Source organism: Gastrolobium bilobum, unplaced genomic scaffold, assembly GCF_033153095.1.
Source record: "Gastrolobium bilobum isolate Gb01-03AN ecotype WA unplaced genomic scaffold, APGP_CSIRO_Gbil_v1 utg3209, whole genome shotgun sequence".
NCBI lineage: Eukaryota > Viridiplantae > Streptophyta > Magnoliopsida > Fabales > Fabaceae > Gastrolobium > Gastrolobium bilobum.
The window spans coordinates 640461-646288 of NW_026899772.1; positions in this window are offsets into that span (position 1 = coordinate 640461).

Below are 5828 nucleotides of genomic sequence, written 5' to 3' on the forward strand. Positions count from 1 at the left end.
TTAACATCCAACTGCCATGTATATTTGTGGAAAGCCTTTTTAATCTTGATGGCTGCTGCGTTTTTTTTTTGTTGCTCATGGAGCAAGTTCTGGAACATATGTGTCATGTTCTCGCATGTGGCGTTCATCTCTGCAAAACCAGATCGAATCTCCGCAAAAATGATGGAAGAAGTTGCTATGGAGGGTGAGAACTCTCGATGAAAGCACCAATTGATATGAAAGCAATTTCTCTCTTCAAGGGAGAGTACCTTAAAAATCAAACAATAATTCAAAATATTACTTGTCTGCCTTCGTTATCAGTAAACCAATATTTTATACAAGAATTAGCCAACAAAACAAAAAGGGAAAATAACTTAAAAGCAAAAGGAATAACCAAATACAAAATAACATAATAACAAACTTTCTAATTTCTCGCGCTTATCTAATAACATATTAATTGCCTATATGTATTAAAGATACTTAAAATTAATTATAATTAAATAACAAAATTTATAAATAAAAAATAATTATAAATATATGTATCGGTAGCTCGAGCTTTTTGTGTAGCTCCGGTACCATACTATCTCCCAAAAAAGAATATATAAAAAATTCAAAGGGGAATTGAAAAATAGATTTAGATTAGAAGGAATAAAAATTTCCTCGTATAAAAAAGAGATGCACCCAATTGTATGCCTCGGTAGCACCGAAAAAAATACTGATAGGCCATAGCTGTATTTCATCGTATATCGTGGGCCCCACATAAACCCAGTCGGTGATCCAAGTATATTCATTATAATAATAACATTAGTATTGAGATACACGCGGCCTCAGCATGTAAAATTTAATCTAAAATTTCTATATTTGCTACGAGCAAACACTTATTGACCATGTAGGTCGTTCTCTTTCTTCTATATTTCCAATACAATATAATATAAGGAAAAATATGTGTTATTTAAAGGATATAAAATTATGTTATTTTAAGAGATAAAAAAATAAATAAAAAGGAAAAAAAGTGGATAAAAAAATTAAAGATGGATCTCACCTCTATGTGAGAGTGAAATAACATAAATTATATCATTTAAAAAGACAAACACTTTTCTCGTAATATAATCATTTTCTATTGGCTTCAGTTAATGAAAAGTAACACTTTTTTATTTTGATTTTATGTGATATAATATTATTTTTATTTTTTTAAATAATGACCCTAATTACTTATTTGAAACCAGCTAATCCTTTGAGTATCTTTCCAAACTTTAATTTTTTAAATCATCTATGAGACTAATCTCGAGTGAGGTTTAATCACATTTAAAGTTCATCACCTCTCTACAAAGATGTATTTGATGAGAATCAAATTCAGATTCTCTTCCACACTACTCAACATATATTGCCAATTGAGCTCCACCAATTAAGTTTCTACTTTTTTTTATCCTACCTACTCTTTTTCAATATCATTAAATCATAATCTTAACTAATCTGTATTTTTTTCTCTCCTCTTAAAATTATGATATAATAATATTGAAAATGAAATGATAAGATAGACATAAAAAAAAGTAGATATGATATCATATCCCTTATTTTATTATGAAAGTAGGATTAAGTTATATTTTAAGTTTCTATCTAATTTATCAACTAAAATATTGGTAGAAATAACAATTAAAAAAAATTCCAAACCTCTTATTATTATTATGATTATGACTTGATCAAAGAGCACAACAATTAAACATAAACTACATAAGGGATTAGATTCCCCCCTATCCAAGCTAACAAATATTCCAAGTTGTAGAATATATCTCGGTTCCTGTCCCATCCTGAGGTTTTGGATTCTGTGCCTGTCATACTCATAAGATTAATTATAATTATAACGTGAGAATCCGCAAGCAGTCCCCTCTTTGTAGTTTACGTTCGAGTTGATGTCTGCGGTCTGCCCATAGAAACCCAAAGGTCCATCCACGGTTTTAAATTTTTTTTTTTTTTGGATACACGGTTTTAAAATTATTGACCCGCCAAGAAAATTATTAGTTTATTATTTTAAAATTTATTTAAATTTAAAATATATATGGAATACCGAATACATTAAATACTTGTTAGTTTAAATCAAATTTGATGTCTCTTTTGCGTAAATTTGCAAACTATTCAAACGATACTTGCTCGTAGAATTGTTGACATCAAATGTTGAATACGAAATTATCGAGGCATTACTTATGAGTGAAAAAGATAATAAAAAAGAATAGTGATCTTAAGTTTGATGTTTGGTAGAAAGTTTATTTTTAGATTTCTAGAAAAATAAAGATAGTAATTCATTTTATCTATATTTGGTAGAAGAATTTTGAATTTTTTTTGAAAATATGATTTTTTTGGTATTTTATTTTATAAAAATGTAAATAAAATGCCACCCATGAATACCACTAAAGGGAAATGTTCTCACTTTCTCATGAAAATGGAAAATATAGGTTAAATTTAAGTTAATATTTCTGGTAATATTTTAACCTACTGAATAATTTTTTGATACCATTTCCGAGAAATTCATTTTCTTACCATATTCTCTGAAATCGTGATTCCGGATAAAAAATAATTCTCTTCTAGCAAAATCTCTTATATATAATATTTTTTTTTAAAATCAGATTCCACCGTCAAATAATGTCATTGTTCACACGATAAGTCACGCGGTCAACAAATTATCTTTAATGAAAGGGTTTAGTGTGTGTCATTCAAAAGGACATAAGTTGTGTCATTTTAGTGATTTACAGAGAGTACGACCGGTCGTACTCTGTGTAATTCTGAAAAGAAATTTTTTTTTCACTTTACACGTCAGTGATGTGACTGGGGAGAGAGAAAAAAAAGCAATTTTTCAGTTTTACACAAAGTACGACCGGTCGTACTTTGTGTAAAACACCTAAAATGACACAAGCTTGTGTCATTCAAAAGGATACTTCTTTTTCCCTTAATGAAATCACATAACTTAATGTTTTATTATTGGCCATTCATATAATTCTAAAAGATCAATATTATCAATCTAATTAGAAATTTTTTCATAATGAATTGATATTGTTCTTTTATCTTTGCATAGATTTATTTTTGTATACTCAATGGTTTTCCTCCAATCTAATAAATTATTATTTAATTCCCTTAAACTATGCAGTATTGTTTTTAATATAATAAGAGTGAGGATATTCTAATTACCAAAAATTCTCACTACTAACTTACTACACATCACATCACCATTGAATCAAGGAGAGAGAAAGTTAAAAAAAAATTGAAGAGAAAGAAAATGTTAATCTAATGATGATTAGATAGGTAGTAAGTTGGTAGTGGAAAATTTTGGTAGTGAGAATATCCCTCCTCATATAATAATGCTTCAACTTTGAAAAGAATTATAACTTAAATTTATTAGAGAGATATAATATAAAATCATTAAAAACTCATCTCTTACTAACTTAAGGTGTTAGGTGAGATAATTACTTTATACGGATCATGACATGACCATGGGGGCATGAGTTCAATTTTCATTGCCCCACTTTTTTATAGAATTAAATCAGAACAAGATAAGACAAAAAAATGAGGCTATGCAATATTCATGTTTCTGGCCAAAAGGATCTTGCGTGAAGAGTGTATTAGAGAGATATAATATAAAATTATTGAAGACTCATTATTTATTAGCTTAAGCAGTTGAGTTGACACTTTACATGGTATTGAAGTTTACGTTGACTAAGGGTCATGAGTTCGATCCTCACCGCCACTCAATTTTCAGCGAAATTGAATTAGCACAAGTAGAACAAAGAAATGAGTCTTTGCAATATCTACACTTAAGCTCAAAAAGCTCTTGCGTGAAAAGATGTGTATTAGAGAAATATATAAAATAATAAAAATAACGTAAAATTTATCTTTGTCAACATAAGATAACCCTAAAATTTATCTTCCCGTTTTGAAAATTTAAGAAATAAATAGATGGTATTTTGGTAAAATTTATATAATAAGAAATGAATCAAAGTTTTTAAAATACCCTTCATTAATTCCTCCAATTCCTAAAATAACGTAGTTTTAGATTTGATGAAGACAACTTTATCTCGTGTTAATGGAAAAACATAAAGCCTTATAACAAAATAAATTACTTAAAAATAAAAACACCAAAACAGTAAAATACCTTCTGAACCATTTTTCCTTTTTTGTGGTAAGCTTTTTTTTTCCCTTTTTTTATTTATGAAAAAAAAATAAGAAGCTATATAACAAAGCCTATATATATATATATGTGATAATTTAATTTATTGACTTGTAGTTACGATTACTTATTTTATATTCAATTCATTTTTTTAAATCATAAATCGAAATTAGATTTATTAAAAGTCTAAGTCTCTTACAGTTCGATAAAACACAATATTTTATCAAAAGAGAAAATAAATATAATGTATACCTAAAATTAACACATAATTTGTAATTATTTAATTCGTAATTATGATAGAAATTTCACGTGCATCTCTTAGTATAATAAATCTAATTGTAGTGTTTATTAAAGTAAATTTATACATATTTTTAGTCATCTCTTTTTAAGACTTCGTGGCACAAGAAAAGTAAAATTTCAATTTATTAATCAGTCTATGTTCAAAAGTTGGATAGCTTTAGGCCGATACAAAAGGCAAAAGCCCAATTGAAGTTGTCCTTCGTGGTTAGCGGCGAGTTGGAGAACATCTTCACTCTTCAGTATTATCGTTGCATCGAATATTTGATACAATGGTAATTTAAAATTAAATTATAAATTATATATTTTGAAAAAAGTATAATTATAATGTTAACATTGTTTTTTTTTTTTTTCTCTTCAAGAAATATGTCAGTATGTATTATACTCCTATTGATCGATTGTACATACAATGATAGTATTGTAGATTTTTTCATGAGTTGAGGAAGCAAAAAGAAGAAAAATAATTGCCCAAATAATAATTTTCTTGCAATTTCTCCATTTCTCTCTATCATTTCGATGGTTTAATTTGTATGTTTATGTTCCTGTTTTCGGGTCATTCTGATGCAGTAAGGAGGATGATTGTACAGTATTAGTATGTTCATGATTAATTTAAAGTTGGTGGAAACTTTTGTTTTACTCGTTTGTCTGGCTGGATTTCTCGGTCTTTGAATTGTTGCTGACAGTGATTCATTTGTTCTCTCAAATGGATCCTCTAATGTAAAAAAAAAAACATGACATAATTATCTGAGAAGATCACAACCATATAAAGGTAAGTCAACGATTATGATTTTGTAATTACTTATTTTAATATATTTTTTCTTTCCTCCTTTATTAACTTTGATCTACCTTTGTATGATTATGATTTCCCACATGACATGATCATGTGATTTTTCACATTAGAAGATCCAGATCCAATATTCAACTCGTAAATCGTTGTTTCGCTTCGATCGGTGTTTTGTAGCATGAGATTTTATTGAAAATGGTCAAATATTTGCAATCAGATCAATTTTTGATTTTCAGTGTAAGCATAATAACTTCGTCTACTCTACATATATTATTAAATTTAAATAAAAAATAAATTAAAAGAAAAAATAAATTTTAAATTTGTGAAAAAATATATGATAATCAATTCAGAAAAAGTTATTTCAAAAACTAAAAAATATTTAAGGTTTAAAAAAGATGAAAAAAATATTAGTCCTTTCAAAGGACATAAATAATGTTATTTTAAGAGAGAGAAAGATACAACTTAATATTTTTTATTTAAAATTTTAATTTAAAAAATCACTCACTTTCTCTTCTATGATTTTTATTGTTTGTGTTTTTCTTTCGCTTAAAATGACATAATTTCATGTCCTTTAAAAGGACAAACACTAAATCCTAAAAAGATATACATAAT